At 55.5% G+C, this 21,414-nt stretch overlaps 1 protein-coding gene and 1 non-coding gene across 3 annotated transcripts in view; both read left to right on the top strand.

Annotated features, from left to right (window-relative positions):
* The window catches only part of CEMIP (cell migration inducing hyaluronidase 1), a 126,715-nt gene that overhangs the window by 11,622 nt on the left and 93,679 nt on the right, over window positions 1-21,414 (top strand). The window lies entirely within an intron of this gene.
* On the top strand, window positions 19,666-19,750 carry TRNAR-UCG (transfer RNA arginine (anticodon UCG)). Its single transcript has one exon. It is a non-coding gene; the product is annotated as a tRNA-Arg (tRNA).

A 21,414-nucleotide genomic window follows, 5' to 3' on the forward strand; every position in this document is an offset into this window, starting at 1 on the left:
GGCCCCGAGAGTGAGCGTTGACTTGGTTTCTTTTCCCGCTTACGGGTGAGGAAACCGGGGGATTGGGCGACTTCTCGGGGTTACACGGCGAGCCCTGCACGACCCGGCTTCCCGACGAGGCCGTCTCGCCTGGCCCCAGGCCTGAACCAGCCTCACGGGAAGCAGAACGTTTTCCCACTTCTGACGACAATGCAAAGTTTCAAAGGTGCCCAGAGCAGACTTCCCGGGGTCTCCGTGCCCTGGCTCGGGGTGTCCCGTGAGCAGGCGTGTGGGGCCGCAGTTTTGACGGCCGCCTGGGTTGACACAGTCGCTGTGACCGTGTGACCCAGCAGGCCATCGTGTCTTCGTGGGGGACGGCTTTCCACCTCTGTTCTCCAGACCGCGGCGCCATCAGAGGCGTGATGGCGGGTTGGGTATGTAAAGCCGACATCCTGAAAGCTCCTTACTCACCTGTCACCAGGGGGAAGGGCCTTTGCCAGCCTTTGCCGATGGCCCCTTGCCGGGCGTTAGCCTTGGGGTTTGTCTGCGACCCAAAGGAAAGGGTAGCTGTCGTGGCTCGCCAGTGGAGCTCTGGCCCGCAGAGCTGGCTCTCCCACGGGTAGGACACCCGCGAGATTAGAACAACTTATCACCGGGCACCGGGGTGACTCATTCCGTTAAGCATCTTCGGCTCAGGTTACCATCTCACCATTCATGAGATCGAGCCCCGTGTCCAGCTCTGTGCCTGCTTTGGATTCTGTGTGTGTGTCTCTCTCTCTCTCTCTGCCCCTCCCCCACTCGTGCTCTGTCCGTCTCTCCTAAAAATAAATACACGTTGGGGCGCCTGGGTGGCTCAGTCGCTTAAGCATCCGACTTCGGCTCAGGTCGTGATCTCGCGGTTTGCCAGTTCGAGCCCCCGTCAGGCTCTGTGCTGACAGCTCAGAGCCTGGAGCCTGCTTCAGATTCTGTGTCTCCTCTCTCCGCCCATCCCCTGCTTGTGCTCTGTCTTTGAATGAATGAATGAATGAATCAATCAATCAATCAATCAATCAATCTTGGGCGCCTGGGTGGCTCAGTCGGTTAAGCGTCCGACTTCGGCTCAGGTCATGATGTCACGGTTTGTGAGTTCGAGCCTGCTTCGGATTCTGTGTCTCCCTCTCTCTCTGCCCCTCCCCTGCTCTCTCCTCTCTCTCTCTCTCTCTCTCAAAAACAAATAAACATTAAAAAATATTTTAAAAATATAGTTAAAGGAATAACTTATCACCGATTACAGTTTGGAAACCCAAGCCTAGAGGAGCCTTTCCTAATGTGCATTCCTCAGGAGCATGACTTCCTTGGCCGTTAACAGGCAGGCTGAAGTCAAATAAGTTTGGCACAGATAAGCTGCGTTAAACAAAGTCGATGTGTTTTTATTCCCGAAGTTCTTCTCAATGCACTGCTAAGCGGCGTGTGGCACGGACTGCGAGAGGGGAGCAGAGTCCGTAGCACGGCCCAGGTGCCTCGGGGGGACACTGTCGCATTTCCGTCTTTGTTCTTCTGAGCTGGGACGCGTCTTGGGTTCGAGCAGAGGGCCCAGCGGCCCTCCTTCGCTCCTGACCGAGGGCCGCGGCTCGCCGTCCCGCACAGACCTCAGCCAGAAGCGTGTCCCTTACAACCTCGCACAAGGTGAGAGTGAGCTTCCAAACTGGTAGTTTCTATGCCTGCTGCTTCCTAAAAGTCAATTCCTTTTCGACGCGCAGGGGTATTTAGTGGTTCTCTCTCGCCGGGGATAAGGTACAGAATTGTTGCTGTCCCATTTTGCAATTTGCTATCGCAACCCTACTCGGTTTGTGCCAGCAAGTGTTTCCATAAAGAGATCAGCAAGGATTTGAAACGGAGATTTGGGTTAGCTTCTCTCCGCTCACGGCACTTAGTCCCGAGGAGCGCTTTGTAAGCGGACAGGACTGTGGTGGAGTTGCCTACCGCTGATGCGTCCGTCAGCGGGCCCGTTTTTCCCCCTGGATGGCTCTGATTGAGAACTTGAAACCCCAGATGGGGGCAAAAGGAGGCCGCCAGGAAATGAATGAGCAGACTGAAGGCATTCTGGATGAAATGCTCTTGTCACAAGATTTTCGGAGAGTGCTCTGTGTCCCACTTAAGTGCGTGATAAGCCACCGAAGCATTTATCACCGTGACCTATTTACCGACAAAGACACCGGGGCCTGAAGCTTTGAGCGAGTGCCAGGTGAGTCAGTGAAAACATGAGCAGCTGCACTTGCGGGGCCACTTTATCCAGCAACCGCTCTGCCCCAGACACGAAGCATCTGCGACCCAGTCCTTCATTCTCCCACCTTATGATTTGAGGTTGGGGGAGCCACGGGAGTAAGTGGGCGTAGTATGCTCGTTCTGTGTCTGTACGAGGCACGGAGGGGGCACAGAAGCCCGAACTCCGGGATCCCCAAGGGGACTTCACGCTTCATCCGAGCCCTAGGAATCACAGTGAGAACTTGTGTGTTGGCGGAGAAGGGCCCTTTGGACAAAGCGAGACGGGGCGATATTGTCCGTTAGAAGAGCTCTATACACGGCCAGCGCATATAGACGAAGACAAGCGTGGGAAGAGAGAAGGCTTTAGGATGGGGGACGCCCTTACAGGGGAGCAGCCTGTGGCTGTCATCGCTGAGTAGGGCAGGCGATGACGGGCCCGGGTTACTGAATGGAGGGTATGAAACCTGTCCGAATATAGCCTGAGATCACTGCATGTGCTCTGTGTGCTGGGGACACACGCCATCACTCTCCAGTGCTCCCCAACACCGCCTGTGATGCCTACAGCGTCCCGGGGGCCCTGCCAGGCATGGGCAGGGCGCGTGTGACGGAAGTAACGTAACCATGGAACTGTATCCCCTTACCCCTTGGAAAGTAGAGAAAAGACAAAAAAAAAAAAACGCCCCAGTTCCCCCACGTAAGACAGTCACGGTAAGAATTTTGGTGACTGTTGTTTCTAGTTTTTTGTTTTGTTTTGTGTTGTCATTGCCGTGTGTATATTTACGTACTGAGGACAGAATTTTACCCTGCACGCAAGCAAGTTAAACGTCCTCGCCTCTGATTTTACAACCCTCATTTGGATGCCTGTAAAAGGACATCCGATTCATTTCTAAATTTTCACTCTTTGAAAAAAAGTTGATCGTTTTCGTGTCGAGGTTTCTACCAACTTCTGAGTGATTTCCAGGAGAGACCTTCCTGAGGCTGAAATAAAGGGGGTCAAGGTATGTGGACACTTTTGTGGTTCTTCATCCACGTGGCCTCTAGAGATTTATCCAGATTAATAGGACCCCCCGCACTTTCACCAGCAAGAGATAAATATTAAGACTTCAAAGGTCATTGTATTTTTTTTTAATTTTTTTTTTTAACGTTTATTTATTTTTGAGACAGAGAGAGACAGAGCATGAACGGGGGAGGGTCAGAGAGAGGGAGACACAGAATCTGAAACAGGCTCCGGGCTCTGAGCTGTCAGCACAGAGCCCGACGCGGGGCTTGAACTCACGGACCGCGAGATCATGACCTGAGCCGAAGCCGCTTAACTGACTGAGCCACCCAGGCGCCCCTCAAAGGTCATTTTAAAGTTTATTTATCTTAGAGAGAGAGCAAGTGGGGGAGGGGCAGAGAGAGAAGGAGAGAGAGAATGCCACGCAGGCTCCAGGCTGTTGGCACGGAACTCGGTGTGGGGCTCCTTCTCACAAACCGTGAGATCCTGACCTGAGCTGAAATCCAGAGTCAGATGCTTAACCAGCTGAGCCCCCCAGGCGCCCCAAAGATCATTTGAATAGGTAAAAATCACACCTGATGATTTGTTTGTATTTCTCAGATTTTAGTGAAGTCCGAGACCATCTGTATGTCTGTCTAACTAGTTACTTGTCTCTTTTAGGAACCTCCTGTTAGTGTTATGTCTATCCGATGGGGTGTTTCTATCTTTTTTTTGTCTTTAGATTTTTTTTTTTTTAACTTTATTGATTTTTGAGACAGAGCACAAGCAGGGGAGGGGCAGAGAGAGAGGGAGACACAGAATCGGAAGCCGGCTCCAGGCTCCGAGCTGTCGGCACGGAGCCCGACGCGGGGCTCGAACTCACGGACCGTGAGATCGTGACGTGAGCCGAAGTCGGACGCTCAACCGACTGGGCCCCCCACGCGCCCCGATCTTTCTTATCAGCGTACCCGACCTCTTTGTACACCTGTGAAGCTCTCGCCGCCTGTCTTCCTTTTTGGTTATTTTGTGAAGTATGTGAAATACCCCCGTGTAGTCCAACCCTACGTTTGGTCTGTTTACCTCCCGGTTTCTTTTCCCTCCGTGTGCAGGTCCAGGGCTTTCTGGTGGTCCTGTGGACAGACCCGTACGCTCCTCGACCTGTCTGGAATTTATTTCAGCTCACGCTGCAAAGAAGCACTCTCCCTCGGGTGTCCCCCCCCCCCCCCCCGCCGTGTACGAACCTGTGGCCCAGACAGCGGGTATCGAGTCCGCTTCCCTTTATCTGTCGATCTGTGCTGCCGGCAGAAATTCTCCCGGGGTCCAGTCGGCAGTGTGGAAGACGCGGGAAGGCAACGGGGCTGGCGAGGTAGGAACTGAGCCACACGTTTGATCTGGCCATCTGGGCGCACCTCAGAGACCCCTCCTCTGTGGACCGGGCCTGGCTGTGTCCCCAAGGCCCCGTGGAGACTGAGAGCTCGGCCAAACAGGATCAATCCGGTGGCACGCTGGGCCGCCAGCCGCCGTGCCCTCTCCAGCCAGCCTCCTCGGGTAGCCCTGGGTGGGGAGAGGGGCTTCCTGGCTCCTCCCTCCAGAGACCACGAGTCCAGGCCTCAGGGAGACCACCTCTGGGGGCTCCCACTCGTGCGCCGGACTAGGGAGGCCCGGTCCCGGGGACGTCGTCATTCTGGGCGCCGTGTGCGGGCTCTCCTGGGAGACGGGAGTTTATGCCAAGTTTTGTTCACGAAGAGTGTGAGGAAATTGTTCGCAGCCCAAGGGGCAGCCGAAATCACGTCACCACCCCTGGGTTCCCAGAGGCCTTCCTCACTGCAGGCCGCGGGAGTTACACGGTGCGGTGAGGCTGGATGTCTGGGGGTGCCGGCTGGGAGTGCCGGAGGGGGTCCCCAGGGGGGACTCCTGTCTTCTTATTCACAGAGCCTCAGGACGTATTGTGGGATCCGAGAGGGTCAGTGTCTGCTACCTTTCTGGAATGAATGAGTGAGTGAATGAATGAATGAATAACAATCGACTGCGGTTGGCTTGTCCATGTTTTCTCACAGGTCAGATACTCCCCACTGCTTGGGGCAATTCTTTTTATTTCTGAGAGAGAGAGAGAGAGAGAGAGACAGACAGACAGACAGACAGCGTGTGAGCGGGGGAGGGGCAGAGAGAGAGGGAGACACAGAATCAGAAGCAGGCTCCAGGCTCCGAGCCGTCCGCGCAGAGCCCGACGCGGGGCTCGAACCCACGACCCGTGAGATCATGACCTGAGCCGAAGTCGGATGCTTAACCTCCTGAGCCACCCAGGCGCCCTGAAAAAAACTTTAGATTATAAATAGTTTTTTTTTTCTTTTTTTTAAAGTAGGCTCCACACCCAACTTGTGGCTCAAACTCACGAGCCTGAGATCAGGAGTCACAAGCTCCGCCGACTCAGCCGGCCGGGCACCCCGTTGTGGCAGCTCCTTTTAAGCCGCTGGCATTTCTCTTTACTAAAATCCTGGGGAAACCTTGACTTTCATATCATCGTGCTGTAGGGCTTCTTCCTCATTCCAGGCTTTAGTTTTCATCAAATACGTGTTATAGTCACACTCTTGAGGCTTCACAAACCGTGCGTTCGGAAACCTCACCGGTCGCATTTGAAACATCTCGGTGCGCGGTGTACTTGACCCCTTCTTTGAACTTTCCGGAAACCCGTCGTAAAGAAAAACTGCTGGCCGAGAGGCTTGGGGACCCCCCGGGGCCTGGACCACACCTGTCTCTCCGGCTTCTCGTCCACCTGTTTTTCCCCTTCATTTTAGACGTTAAGAACATTCCAGAGCGTGTCTGGGCCCTGCTGATACAATGCTGCTTTTCACCATCTTCCGGTTGCAAATGCTCTTTTCTCCGCCCAAACATCTGTCAGACTACTGTTCGCCCTTCCTGACCCTGCCCAGGCGCCCACCCCTTCCCTGGGAAGAGTTCCTTGACCCTCTTTCCCCAGTGTATCAGTAAGCTAGTGCTGTGTAACACAGTACCCCCAGCCGGTGCTTTAGGACAGGAACCACGTACTGTGGTTCGAAGGGTGGGCCCGCTGGCTCGGCCGGTCTGGACCGGCTCGGCTGGTGCCGGCTTGCTCCTGTGTCTATGTTCAGTTTCAGACTCATCGGAGGCTGGCTGGTCTAGGATGTCCCCACCCGCATTTTTGGCTCGGGCCGACTTTCTACTGAGGGGACGAGGGTGACTGGAACGTGTGTCTCATCATCCAGCAGATTAACCTGGGTGTGTTCTCGAGGTGACTGATGAGATGGGGGAGGGCGCGCACAGATCTGCTCCGTCCTTCCGGCAAAGCGAGGCCGGGGGAGACGAGGGCAGGGTGAGGGGTGCGGGGCCACGTCAGGGGTCCATCCGGCACGCCCACCTTTGAGAGGATTGCTTCCTTGGGAGCGTTGCTGCACTTGAACGTACTTGCATGGCGGTGACACATCGCATTGGTTGGTGGTCACAATCCAACTCTGCGGGCCCCTGGTGCTCGGGTGAATCTCAGCGGGCATCCCAGCCGTCAGTTAACTTCCTTGGCATGCGTTGCCCATGTGAGTGCAGAAACGGGACAGGGCGGCCCCCAAGAGCGGGGGGACCCGGGAGGCAGGGGCCACGCCGCACAGAATTTGGGCTGCCTGTCCTGAAGGCTGGCTCGGGCCTCCAGCTGCTGTAGGGCGGGTTCCAGAGCCTGAAGGAAGCCCTGTGGCCCCTTTCTGGCTTCCCGGTGCTCTTGTCCTCGGCCAGGCGTGGTGGGCGGGCAGGTCCCAGCGGCCCGGGCCCCAGCCCTCACCCACAATGCCAGCAATGCAGCCCCCAGAGGCTGGGCCCTGGGCCTTGCCCACGCACCCGGATGTTGACAGGGGCATGGCTCCAGCGCCAGCTTTAATGGATGGTCTCATCGCTTTTAAAATAATGACCGTCGGGCGTGGGCTGGTGGGAGCGGTGACATCACTTTCCTGCAATTCGGGGTCAGTTCCTGCTGCTTTTCTCTGCATCTTTGAACGGCTGACATAAATCTGTGGGTTGGGTACCTGTCCCGGAAGGTTTCTAGCACGTTCACACGCCCAGGTCGGGACGCGGTCAGGAGAGCAATAGCTCTGTAGTCAGAGGCCCTGGGTTGCGTCCGCCCCGGAGAGATGCCCTTTCTGGGTACCCACGGAGCGGTCAGTGAGGCCGCCCAGCGCCTCCTGTGTTCTCTCTGGGTGTTTTGTGACCGTGCACCTGGGCCCATCAAGTAAAGGTTCATCCCCTTGGGATGATAGGACTTCGACTTTGTCACCATGTTAGCAGACCTTGAAATCCTAAGGAGGTCAGTGGTAAGACAGGGCCGTTTGTGGGTCGCAGATCAGGGTGATGGAGAGGAGAGGTGAGGTGCGTCCTCCCTTCCCACCTGAAGAGTGCCTCGTGGGCAGGGGTTGTATCTTCTCGGATAGGGACCGCTGTTGGGCTCTCCCTCCTTCCACGGAGGGCCAAGCTTCTGGCCGGCTCGGAGCCCCTCGTGGTCAACGGCAGGAAGGAGAAAGCCACTGGTGACTGTGCAGGGTACACGCCTCATGTGGAACAGCTTCCAGATACTGTCACTTTCCACGGATGTTTCCAGAGCCCCGGGTCAGGGCGTGAGTCCTGCGTTGGGGCCTGAGCTGTCCCTGTGGCCCTGCATCCACTCCTCTCCCGTCTCCCCTCACAGGGGGTCCGCGGTTCCGGCCTCGCCGCCCTGGCCCGGTGCAGGCGGCCTGGCTGTGAAAGGTGGGGGGCGAGCCCCAGACCCGCCCCTGGTTGAGTTCTTGTCCTCATACCCGGGCCAGGTGACAAGCAAAGGGGGATGGATAGAGGTTGGTTGCTTTCATTGTTTTTGGAAAGGTTTTAACTCCAGTCCAACGTGGGAGGTGGGCCAGGCCTGAATTTGTGGAACCAGGGTGAAGGGCCCATCGTGCGGGGGCCGAGGGTCGCGGTGCCTAGAATGGCACGTTTGCCGTTGGTGCGCGTAGGCGGCTCGAGGACCCCAATTTCTGCGTGGACACCACCCTGCTTTCCGGCTCCCCAAGCGCAGGAAGGTGGGAGAGGCGGGCCAAAGAACAGCTCTGTGCACTGGCGACATCAGCAGCTTGGAGACCACATCAGCCAGGGAGGACCTGTCCTGCCTCATTGCCCAACAGGGCTGCCAAAGCAGGCTAATTTTGTGAGTCAGGTCCCGAGCAAGAGCTACACACAGAGGAAGAGGGTTATGGGTGTTTTTAAAACCTGCCTCTTCCTGCCCGGCCCGGGACAATATTTACAAAGACTTGCAAACAAGCAGACCTTCTTTTCAAGTTTCAGTGGCCTCGTGAGCCAGGCTCTCCCCGTGCGGTCCTGGCCCAGCCTCAACTTTGGTGTTTGAAGAGCCCGTTTGCCAGCGAGCTGGGCCTGCCTCTCCTCTGGCGGTTACGGTGCGGTCAGTGCGTCTGGAGCCGTGTCGCTCTGGTCTGAATGAGCTGCAGGCCGCTTTCAAGGAGAAACATTCTCAAGGATGTCCAGTGTTGACTTAAGTTACCTTTATTATTATGTTATTTCAATATGTACAAACGTAAAGCCAGGCAAAAACTCCTGCAGCTTAGAGTTCTGGTACAGCTACAACCCTAAAACAAATTTACAAGGGCTACGCAAACAAATCTCGACCGTGGGCCGGGAGCGAAATTCAAATGGCCGGCCTTCACTCAACGTACCGCCTCGAAATCTCCAATGTTGGACTTCCTGGGGAAAAGCCTGATCTCTGCGTCTCGTATTTCATTTGTTAGTGTCTTGATTGCTTTGATTTGGGGTACAAAGGGCCATTGTTTGAGCTATCAGAGGTCTTGTCTCCCCACTTTTTATCACAGAGCTTATTTTGAGCCACTAACCCATAGTTTTAGTAAGCCAGTTGCTATAAAAGGACATCTCCCAATATCGAATTTCTTGAAAAAAAAAAAAAGTCAAATGCTAGTTAACAGCACATTCTTCATTGTACATGCGCTTTTGACCGTGACCATGCCCTAGAGAGCAGCTTTCTTCCACGAACCAGGAAGGGCAAACGGGAGTGAAAGTCTCTGTTGGATCATGTATTCACGGCATCTCCACGAAAGCCCGTGTTCTCTCTGCCTCCCGTAGGGCTGGGGACGGGCCGGGGGTGACCTTAACTGTGCTCATAGACAACTGCTTGGGACACTTTGAAAAGCTCTTTAGAGCTGCCTTCTAGGTCCCAGAAGAGAGTTACTGTGTAAGCTGTAGGGTCACACCGCTTCCCTGTCACTCCACATTATACTGTTGGACCGTCTTTTCACGTGACCGCCGGCATTTCCGGGAATCGCCCCTAAGAAGGATAAAAATTTGCCACCTTTAAGAATAGTCTTGAGAATGTGCTTCGGGCTTTAATGGGCACTCCCTCAAGAATGACATTAGTCCCCACTCCCTTCAGGCTGAGATCATAGCCACGTGGAGGCCTAAGCTCCGGGGTGTCCTTTTGAAATGGAAGGGCCTCGGCTTATAACACGAAAGTAGCCTGTAGAGGTGGGCTGATGACGGACACCAAGTGATCACCAGAAACGCGAGTCCCGGGGGTTCTGGTGAGAGGGTTAGGTCGCGGGCTGCCTTGCTTGGAACGGGCGTAGAGGTGCGAAGAGCCTTGGCGAGGGACGAGTGAGATGCAGACCAGGGACAAGAAGTGGGCATCCGAGGTTGCGCAATATGTGCAGAAGTATGGGGGGACGGGGTTGCATGGGGAGGAAGAGGGTAGTATACGCCTCTGGAAAGGTAGCCTGCGTCCGGATTTGGGGGAGCTCAGACGTCAGACGAGAGTATGCCTTGTACTGTAATGAGTGAGAGTGTTTGTGGACACAAACATCACGGCGGACGGCTGTCTTAGAGACGTAGACCCATCTGATGGCCGTGAGGGTCCTGCCCCAACGCCGGGGGCCTTCGCTTAACACATTCTGTCAGTTCAGCTTCTGTCGGTGTTTTGCTGTTGTGCTAATGTTGCGGAGATCCTCCAGGGATGGTCTTACTTCTGTGATGGTTGACATGTCACTGAGATTGTGTCTCTGTGTGTCGTAGGCAGGTGTACTCTGGGGGGGGGCCTGTGCGGGGCGCCTCTGGACCTCAGGTGCCTGCTGTAATAACATGGTGTGACGATTGAGGGTGATCAGGGCAGTATCCAGCTGACCATCCCTCTTTCTTCATATCTCCGTTCCCGACGCGCCGCAGCCCGTGCCGAGTCGGGCCTACCATCCATCGTCCGACTGTCTAGTACCTTGTGGGCGATTTGTAAAACCCTTCGATACCCACCTTCTGTCACTCTGATTAGCTCCTTGAGGTCCGTAGACTGGGGCGAGGCATTTTTCTCCTGGTTTTACAGATGGGCAAAGGAAGGCTCAGTGGGGAGACCTACGATCACGCCGTGGCCGGTGGCTACGTGGCTTACGAGGGTGGTGGCTGACGCTCCGAGGCAGGTGGACGCAGGAGGCAGGCTGGCGGCCGGGATCCCCGAGACCCTCCTGGCGAGACCCTGTTCCCTGAGCTCCACATAGGAGAAGACCACCCCGGGGAAGCCTCTAACTGCCCTAGTTTGAATCACATGCTCATTTCAGGTCAATCACTGTGACCAGAAACGTGGGTAGTTTAGTTCGCCACACGGTGATGAGGAAGGAGCCCCCCCCCCCCCGGCATTGCAGGTTTGGGGCGGGGGGGGGTGGTTCTCCAGGCAACAGGCAATGTATCAGCTGCCTATCATCTCTGTGCCCAAATGGTATCATCCATTTACCATCTACGTCAAGACGTTCTACTGAAAATAGTATACGTGGACCCACGCGCTAAGGTGTCACCAAGGACTGGATCGTGACTCCTTCCTGAGAAAGCGGTGTGGGTTTGGGGAAGTCAGTACAGCCTATCAAAGCCCATAAGTCCCCCCTCAGACCAAAGGGGAAACACCTGGAAAAGGCAGACTCTGCTGGAGTCCCCTGAGCCCCGAGGACGAGTGGCATTTGGTGGCGTTAATGGCACCCACGTGGGAAGGTGGCCAGCACACGCGTGGACCCTCCGTGCCTGGAGCAGAGGTCAGGCCGACTGAAGACCGAGTGTGGAGCAGTCTCTAGGCCAGATGCTTCGGTCAACAGCAACTGTCTGTCAGAGCCCAGTTGCCTCTCACTGTCCCACCAGGGGGCTGGGGACACCAGCCCGCCTGTGTCCCAACTCAGGTCCACGAGCAGCCTAGAGATGGTGGTGGGGTCTCTAGGTGGGCCACGCGGTGACGATTAACGAGACGGGATGGCGTGGCATTATCAAAGAGGAATACGCCGGAAAGCAGAGCAAAACAAACCCAGGCCCGTGGAAATGTCACGCGGCAGGAAAGAAGGAAGGTGCCGTGGCCCTGAAGAGCCGGAGAAGGAACGATGCAGGACGTGGCTACCGGAAATGGAAGGGAAGGTAGTTGGAGCTCCCTTCGAGAGAAGACCAACTCTGCAACCCAAGAGGCGTCGGGCTGGAGTGGAGGGACACGGGGGGAGGCTGGAGGGTCCGTGTGAGGAAACCAGTAAGGCGCTCGGAGGCCTTCAAGTAGAAAGAATTAGGGTTTGCTGAAAATTGCCCCTGATGTTGATCGCGCTACAGCACGCGCTGCTGTCTCAGAATGCAAGGAGACATGAAGACGTGCCCGGTGATGAGGGACCGGATGACAGGTAGGAGTGTTGGGCATTGCAAGTGCACGAGTGAGTGAGTCGCTGACGCCTCTTCGGTGCAGGGCTGCGGCCGCGTGCGGGCCCGAGCGGCCTCCGGTAACGCTGGAGGGAGAATCCGGTGCCGCAGAAGCCCGAGAAACAGGCACCGCATGAAAGGCGAGGATTTCACTCCTGGGACCTTATCTTGAAGAACGTATCAGGGAAGAGTGCAAGAATGCGTTTATAAGAATTTTTGTAAACGATGTTTATAACCATGAAAAATTGGAAACTTCCCAAATGCTCGGCAGTAGGGGAGAAGTTAAGTCAGTGTCTGTGTCTCCATTTAACGCCCGGCTCTGTAGCTGTTTAAAATCTCGTAAAAGAATATTCCTTTACCCGGGAAAACGTTCATACGGTGAGGCCAGCCTCTGAAGCAATCTGGGAAAGAGTGTGGCTGGTTAAATACTTCCTACCCAACTTGCCTTCCGCTCATTTACCTGTCTCTCCATCAGTCTGCCCGTCACCTTGACACTGTCTTTCTTATTGATTTAGTAAACGTGCTTGAATGCTGACCACATGCCAGACCCCGCGGTGGGCACTCGGATTCTAGGATACGGCCTCTTCCCCTAACCTGCCTGAGCTCTAGAGGGGAGGGGGACAGAAAAGTCAGCGGGCAGTTACAATTCAACGCGAGAAATCCTCGAATAGAAGAGAGTGTCAGGAAGGGACAGGGGCTAACCAAGTCTGGGGAAGGCGGGAAAGAGAGGGTGGGTAGGCTGTGTCATTCTCAGGGACAGCCTGCTGCACATGTCCCTGTATCACCGAGGAGGCAAGTGCCGTGGTTGTCCGTGTGTGTGTGTGACCTTTCGGCCGGTGCGACTGAGGGACCGCAGGAACCCAGAGCACAGTTCTACAGGGAGCGATCGATGGCACTGGTTTCATTCCCTCCCGGACGTGGTCAAGTGTAGACGTGCCAGAGGCGACCTTGCTGAATGGACCGTGTCTCCTCTCCTGTCACGCTTTCTGTGAATCCGATTTATTTATTTTTAACAACTTTTTTTTAGTTTATTTATTTTTTGAGAGAAAGAGGAAGGAAGGAAGGAAAGAAAAAGAAAAGAAAGAAAAAAGAAAGGAAGAAAGAAAAGAAAGAAAGAAAGAAGAAAGAAAGGAAGGAAGAAAGAAAGGAAGGAAGAAAGAAAGGAAGGAAGAAAGAAAGGAAGGAAGAAAGAAAGGAAGAAAGAAAAAAGAAAGGAAGAAAGAAAAAAGAAAGGAAGAAAGAAAGAAAGAAAGAAAGAAAGAAAGAAAGAAAGAAAGAAAGAAAGAAAGAAAGAAAGAACGAGCAGGGGAGGGGCAGAGAGAAAGGGAGAGAGAGAATCCCAAGCCGGCTCTGCACCATCAGCACAGAGCCCAATGTGGAGCTCGAACCCAAACCGTGAGATCATGACCTGAGCTGAATCAGGAGTTGGACGCTGAACCCACTGAGCCACCCAGGCGCCCCTCCGTGAACCCGATTTAAACACGGTCCACAAACGCCTTGGTTTCTCTGGCAGAATCTGACCAGCTGCTTTGAGCACCAGAGAACTTCTGTCATGGCCTCTGGCAGTTCACAATCAGCGAGAACGTTGTTCGTGTCTGTGGCTGACGTCCGTGAGCCCTGGGAGTGGCTGTTCAGCAGGGTGATGATTTCCTGGGTGGCCAGCGTCCGAGGGACCACTTGAACGCTTTTCTCTTTGTGTCCTTCTGAGACTAACTTTGATCAGAGGCTTCGGGTCATCCCTGTAGACCCCCGTTACCCTCCGGTTAGTACTATGGGCTGGTATAAAAGAGCGTGGGTTTCGGAGACAGACTTAGATTCAAATCCTCCGTCGGGTGCGTGGCCTCGTGTGAGTTCCCTGCCCTTGCCGAGGCTCGCGTTTGGCCCCTGTATAACGGACCCCATCGGGCCTGCTTGTGGGACTGTTCTGCGGGTTGCCTGAGTCAAGGCCTATCAGGTGCAAAGCGCAGAGCATCGTAGAACTCAGGAAACGGGAACCGCTTTCTTCCTCGCCACCGTTCCGGCCTCTCCCAGGGACGTTTGATGTTTCAAGTTGTACTGAGAGAAACCTCATGCTTTTCTACGGGCGGGCTTGGCTCCCTGATCAGACCAGCCAAATTTACAGTTAAAGACGATCATAAAAAGGGTCTAGTCAAGTCTTGTTTCATGCGCAGGAGAGCAGATGGCGAGGTCTCGTTTATCAGGCTAAGAAAACCCATGGGATGGATCGCACGGTTACCAAACGCCTAGCTTAGGCCTGGCAGTGATCACACGCACTTTCTCTTGAAAGGTTGACACGCCTGTCGTGGAAAGGGACGGGGCAGGTGCTTTGTTCAAGATAGGGTCAAGAATGGGGAAAGCCCACACCAGACTCACACTCCACTCCAGGAAGATGAGCGTCAGAGCAAGCTGCCACGTTTGCCCCTTCACGATGCACGATTGATTGTATTTTTACTAAGGCGTTTGCCTCTTGGCGATAAAGGGAGAAGGTGAAGGCTAAAAAATAATCGCAACTCTCCCCCCCCTTGACCTTGAGCGAGCTAATGAGCCCCTCTGTGACCAGAAGCAGGCCACTGTTCCAGAGAGGTTAACAGAATGGTCACCATCATTTGTGCTAGGAGCAGCGGGGCTGTTTTAAGAGGTAAGAACCAGAAAGGTGAAGTCACTTGCCCAAGGTCACACAGCAGGGTGGGACAGTTCAGATTTGGACGCAGGCAGATCATTTCAGAGCCGGCGTCTCAACCATGCTGCCCGGAATAACTTTGATGCTGTGAAAGTATGAATTGAGTTTATATCCGTTACAAGTGTCTTTCTGAAAGGCCAAGTTGAGAGTTTTTTCTCCCCTACAGAAAACCCAGTGGCCTATGGCCTTCTAAAGGATGGGGGGGGGGGGGCATATTTCGCTTGCTGGGGTGTCTCCAGCACCTGGCTGCATATTTTGCAGCACTGAAGGTATACCGGTCAAAGCCGAGAGGCCACCTCCCATCCATAGCAGCCCAAAGGTCACGCTCTGGCCTGTGGCCAGGGCTTCCTGGCTTCCCGCGGGTGTGTCTGTGCTCCGGCCTGGTCCTCCCCCATCACTCCCGCTTCCTCCAGACCAAGCTCCTTGTCACCACCTGATGGAGTCCTTCTCTCCTTCCGCACCCCCCAAGGCCTCGAGGCGGAGCATTGCCCCCCCCACCGAGGGCCTTCAGGGGGCCTGGAGGGTCTGCTCTGGGCCGGGGTGGAGGCGGGGCACAGCAAAGGCGCAGGACTGGAGACGGGGGCCGCCCAGGGCTTCCTCCAAAAGGCTCTTTTCTCCAGTGTTAGTTCTGTTATTTTCTCCTCCCGCTGCAGGTTTCGGTCCCCCGGCCGCCTTTCGGTGTCCCCGCGAGCTCCCAGTGTCCCCTTACCTGTTCTCCAGCAGCTACCTTTTGTGTCCTGTTGTCTCATCGCCTCGTCTTTGGGCTTTTGTTTCGTAAGCCCGGGTGTCCTTGGAGTTTGCTGAGATGGTAAATTAGATACCTTGTCAAATTCACTTGTTTCTGGCCTCTGGTGAGATAGTTGTCTTCTGCGTCGGCAGAATGTTTCATAGGCCCCTTTTTACCTTATTTTTCTTCTCTTTTCTTTCCTTTGTTTTCATTTTCTCTTCCTTTCCTTTTCTCCTCCCTCCCTCCTTCCTCTTTTTCCCTCTTTCTCATTAATTTTTAAATTGAACTATAGGGGCGCCTGGGTGGCTCGGTCGGTGAAGCGGCCGACTTCGGCTCAGGTCACGATCTCGCGGTCCGTGAGTTCGAGCCCCACGTCGGGCTCTGTGCTGACAGCTCAGAGCCCGGAGCCTGTTTCGGATTCTGTGTCTCCCTCTCTCTGACCCTCCCCCGTTCATGCTCTGTCTCTCTCTGTCTCAAAAATAAATAAACGTTAAAAAAAAATTTAAAAAAATAAATTGAACTGTAGTTGACATATAATATCCTATTTATTTCAGGTGCACATTATGGTGATTTGATATTTTTTTCACATTAGGAAACGATCCCCATGCCAAGCCCTTTTTATTTTTCAGTCAGTCAGTTATTTATTGATTGATTGAGAGAGAGAGAGAGAGAGAGAGAGAGAGAGAGAGAACGTGAGCGGGGGGAGGGACAGAGAGAAAGTGAAAGGGAGAGAATCCCAAGCAGGCTCCACGCTGCCAGTGCGGACAGAACCTGATGCGGGCCTCAAACCCAGGAACCCCGAGATCATGACCCGAGCTGAAATCAAGAGTTGGATGCTCAACCCACTGAGCTACCCAAGCGCCCCTATTTTCAGCCCTTTTTCAGCGACAGGAGGCTTACCTGGGCCGGAGCAAAGCAGCGAGTGGCACCCCATGGCCCCCGCTGAGCGTGCGTGTGCTTGTGGCCCGGGCCGCAGGGGCCGGGGGACGGCCCAGGCCCCAGCAGGGAGCCTTCTCCCTGCGGGATCCCACCCAGTGGGCCTGACTCCCGAGCCGCCTGTGGCTTGGCCCGGCCTCCTCAGCAGATGCCACCCCCCGGTCTCCATCCCCTTCCTTTCTGGTGCTGGAACCACACGTCCGTCTTCGATTTGCCTGTGCGGCATCCCTGCGTCTGTCCTTGGGGGCGCCCCGCCCCCCTCGCCTGCCCCCTGAGCGCATCGGTGTGGTTCTCTGGGAACCGCTTCACCGTCCTCCCCCGGGGTCCTCTCGCCCAGCTCCTCATGCACCGTGTTGAGCAGAAGCTCCCTGGCGCGTCCAGCACGTGCCGGGTCCCCTCCCCTCGTGTCCCGCACCTGTTTGCAGGGGAAATGTGGGTGAGGAGAGGGGCGCTACCAGGGGGTGAGGGATGCCACGGAGCCCGTGGCACCAACCCGACGCCTCCTTCCCCACGCGTGCACACTCGTGGGCCTCACCCGAGGGCCGTGGACCTCGCACGGCAGCGACATCTGGCTGCGTGTGCTGTCTCCCCTCCCCCCAGGACGGGCAGGGGCAGTGCAGGTGGACAGCCCCCCAGTCCGGTCCCCGAGCGCCGACCGGTCGCAGCGATGAGAGTACGGTAGGGATTCGCTTGTCTGGGGAGGCTGTCCCCTCCCCCGCCACCTCAGGGAAAGCCCGCCCTCTGTAGTCTGTGTGTGGTTCCGTGGAAAACACACCGGACGAACGTGGGAAGAAGGACCAGGTTCTTCTCTGTGACTGTGGGAACCCCCTTGTCCTTTCTACAGTTCTGCTTCCTCCTTGACCCAGTGGACATTGTGTGGCTGCCTGGCCCAGCCACCAGGGCCGTGGGGAAGACCAGACGGGCTGAGGGATGGGACGGGGCGAGTCTGTCGGTCCCGGACTCCTCGGCCGGCTCTGCAGCCCTGAGCTGGGACTCGGGGCGAAGGCAAAACCGTGAAGCCGACCCGGACCGCGGTTTGCCCAACTCGGCCTTGGAGAAGTCACGGACGCACCAGACCGTGCGATGTAGGCTACGTGTCACAGACGTTACTTCTGGTTGTCGCTCTGGCCCGGACTGTGTGTGTCACGTGCGGAGTCATTTAGCGACTGTACCTCAGATCCGCCGATCGTGAAAAGGAGGCCAAGAATCCCTCCAGGTAGCGTGGCCATGGGGATCCCGCAACGGAACACACGGAAAACCACGGCACCGTGCCTGGAACCAAGTGGGTGCTCGGTGGGCCTTTTTCTCCCCCTTCCTTCCTCTGCCTTTGCTTCCCAGTTATAAAAATGAAGGGCCAGAATAAACATCCTCTAATTAAAAAGACCAGGCCTGTGCCTTTAAAAAAAAAAAGAGAGAGAGAGAGAGAGAGACACCACGTTTTATTAGTGGGATACTCCTTGGAAGCCTTAAGAAATACGATTTTCTTCCAAGCAGGAGGGAAAAGCTCCAGAACGCTAGGAGTTAAAGGGAAAATGATAAACACGTCAGAATTGCTTCTTTATTTCTATTTTTAATCTTTGCCATACAGCTCGGTGGATGGTGAGGTGCTTTTTCCAGCAGAGAAACTTTCCTTGGCCGAGGCAAGGCAAGAATAAATACTTTTCCTGGGATGAGTCCATTACTGGTGCCCTCTTTCCAATATTCTTCCACATTGAAATTTATGCTTAACACTCCCAAGCGGGGAAAGAGAGACCGCGACTTTCTAAAGCAAACCCTTTGCAGTGCTGTTTTGCAGTGAAAGCTGGTGCTGTTCTGTTTTAAAAGGTGTGGAAGGTCTCAGGACAAAGTGTGCGCGGTGGCCTGGAAGGTTCACCTGGTGCAGGGAGCAGGAGGGAGGGTGAGAGGCCCCGCGTGCTCCGTCCACCGCAGCGGGGCCCTGGGCCCCAGGCCTCCCTTCTCCGTGCTCCCGTCGGTGGAGGAGAGGCAGGTTGGACCGGCTCCCACGGGCCCCTCTCCAGGGAGGGGAAGCTCCAAAGCACAGAATCGGGGCTTTGGGGGAGGCAGAAACTCTGTTCCGGCGTTGCCTCTGGCCCCTTCCTGCCTCCTTCTCTGGGAATGCCTTCAGGCTGACACGTATGCCTACCTTCACGGTCTCGCCCTCCCCCCTCCTCCCCGCCTGGTATTGGCTTCACTCAGGCCAGCCCTCCCGCTGCCCCGCAAACAAGCCAGGCCCCCCAGCCCAGCTCAAGCCTGCTCCTCCTCCAGGAAGCCTTCCCCCATCACTCTGGTGTCAGAATTCCTTTGCTAGAGTCCCTCACCACCTCCACCCAAACTGAGTCTGTCTCCCCCTCCGGTGTTCCAACCTGGGCCGGTCGGCTGGATTTGAACTCTGCTCACTTTGTGTGAGGAGGGGTGGGACGGGAGCTCGGGAGAGAGAGACAGGCATGACATGGGGGCGGGAGAATATGGCGTCCACACAGCCCCAGGCACAGCGCTGGGCACAGACCAGCTGACCAACGAACCCTGAGCTGCACACCCTGCCTCTAGGAGAAGAGGTACAAACAGAGCTGAGGAGACGGCTCCTTCCCCCCATGACTTCGTGACTTCACCGGACAGGTGTTATTTACATGCCTGAAGACAGTAAGGGGAAATCTGTTATTATATTTCGATGTTTGTAATATATACTCTGTTTGCAGAAAACAAACGTTGTTGGCTGACAGTAAAAGGTTTACGATAAGGCTATTATCGTAGAAATACGAACCGAAAGCCATTAGTAGAAAGAAGGAGCTAAAATTATGGCACATTAGCTGATATAATTATTATGATTATATATAGCTGGGAGCTGGGGGTGTGGAAGGCCGGGGGCAGGCTTTCCCGAAACCTTAGTTTATCTGTCATTGCAGAGAAAAGAAGTGGGGAGGTCGTGTTTTAAATAACTGGATATTGCTTCCGAGGGAACAGGATCTCCACAAATAATGGCGAGCAAAGGCAGAGAGCATCGTGGGGACATTTAGGGCTGGGGTGTGGCCGGATCTGAGGATTCGGGTGACCGTTGCATAGATGAGCCAGGCCCTTCACGTAGGAGGCCGTGGTGGTAAACTCTGGCTTTATTTTTAAATGGTTGTGTTCGGTCATCTTGGAAATAATTTTGGTGTTTCTGGGTCAATTTCCAAGTACTATTTCATTTTTCAGTGAGATCTCTGACTTGCTAACATGCCCCACCTCTTGGGAAAATGGTCTGATCGGGGAACATAAATTTCAGCAAGGAGGCACTGCCCACCGTGGCCGCTCAGGGCCCCACGCTGGTGGGAGCTCCGTCTCAGCGGGTACTTCTGCGACCACCAGGGTGGGGGGAGGGGCACGCGGCCAGCCATACGCTGGCTCTTAAAACTTCACGTGGGTGGGGGCGCCTGGGTGGCTCAGTCGGTTGAGCGTCCGACTTCGGCTCGGGTCACGATCTCGCGGTTCGTGGGTTCGAGCCCCGCGTCGGGCTCTGTGCTGACGGCTCGGAGCCTGGAGCCCGCTTCCGGATTCCGTGTCTCCCTCTCTCTCTGCCCCTCCCCCGCTCGCGCTCTGTCTCTGTCTCTCTCAAAAACAAATAACATTAAAAAAAAAAACCTTCATGCGTGTGACATATGTCACTTCTGCCCAAGTCGAGTCACATGATCATGCGACTTCAGAGGGGGTAGGGAGGTGCCGACTTACCAGGGGCCCATAGGAGGGGCGAACCTGAGTATTTGTGGGTGGCTTTAATTTTGACAAGGTGTCACGTACTCGAAAGCACTTGCTATCGACAAATGGGAAGGTTTCCCCTCATCCAGCAGCTTGTCCGTATCCTGACGTGACACACCGGGGACCCAAACTGACGCCCGCGTGCGGCTTGCTAGTTACTGCCCACGGAATCAAGAAGTGTCACCTGGTTCCCGCCAGTTCCCGGTGACTGTGGGTGGCTTCGGGAATTGTGGGAAGGGCTGGGTCTGGAGCTCATAGAGGAGGAGAGCTGTGCTTGATTAGCCATGCCTGGCTCGGGAGCAGAAAGTGGGGTAGCGGAAGTGGCCACCAGGCCTTTGTCATCCTTGACCAGCTGTGTCCCCCAGGGGGCTTGGCAGGAGCTGCCGCAGGGGTCGGCCCGTAGACACCCGCGGGAGGACGGCTCCCGCCTCCCCTCCGCCCAGGGTGCGTTGCAGAGCCGGCCCAGGCTTCTACAGGCTTCCCCTATGTCTGCAAAGTCCCAGAGCCAAGCGCCTGTCTCCAGCGGCTCAAGCCAGCGTGGCCTCTTGGTCCTTCTTCGGCTGTACCGGGGAGCACATTTTTCTAGAGCCCCAGAGAGAGAGCCGTTTTCTGAGTCTCCGCAGGCCATCCAGAGAGGCTATTAAGCAGCTTGCCCTGCCAGTTCTTTCCAAAAATACCCAGTCCTGTTTTTGAAAATGGAGGATTATATAATTCTCAGACTGGCCTCACCCATTTCCCCTCTTGCATAGATGCCATGGCCGTCCCCGTGCGGTTAGGAGCAGCGGTGGAGAGACGCAAGGTTTGGCGTTGGCCGCCTCACACGCCGGGGAGCGGATTCCGTCTGCGGGAGGCTCGGGCCGCGTTTGGACCGATGGTCACTCTCAGGGGTGCTCCCGGATGCCTTGCTGGGTCCAGCTCGCTCGTTGCTTTGTTCAGGAGGCCGGTGGCTGTGCTGCAAAGATCGCTTTTCCTCGGGTTTCTCTGCCACCCCTGTTTGTGTGTTGGTCACGACAGGCTGTGCCCTGGAGCGAGGGTGAGGGCGCGGGCACGAGGGCCCCCGGGGCACGTCCTGTACTCCCCTCCTCACTCTCTGTAGCACTCAGGACGGGAAGGTGGGGGCGTTGATCACTTACATGGCGGGCAAGGACATTTTACCATTTGAGGGGAGAGAAGGATGTTCTCTTACGCGGGGGAGGGGAGGGGAGCGGGGCCACGTTTATTGAGCGCTTACTATGTATCAGGCCCGCACGCCACGCTGTGCATTATTTCATGGGTCCTCGCAGCGAACCTCAAGATGTGGGTTTTGATAACCCGATTTTGTGGTTGGGGAAACGGCGGCTCCATCAAGTGGAAAGACTTGCTCACTCGGCCCCATTAGGTCAGGGTCGGGACTCAGAGGCACGTGTGAAAACTCTAGGCCTCTGC

The sequence above is a fragment of the Acinonyx jubatus genome, chromosome B3, assembly GCF_027475565.1.
Source record: "Acinonyx jubatus isolate Ajub_Pintada_27869175 chromosome B3, VMU_Ajub_asm_v1.0, whole genome shotgun sequence".
Taxonomy (NCBI): Eukaryota; Metazoa; Chordata; class Mammalia; order Carnivora; family Felidae; genus Acinonyx; species Acinonyx jubatus.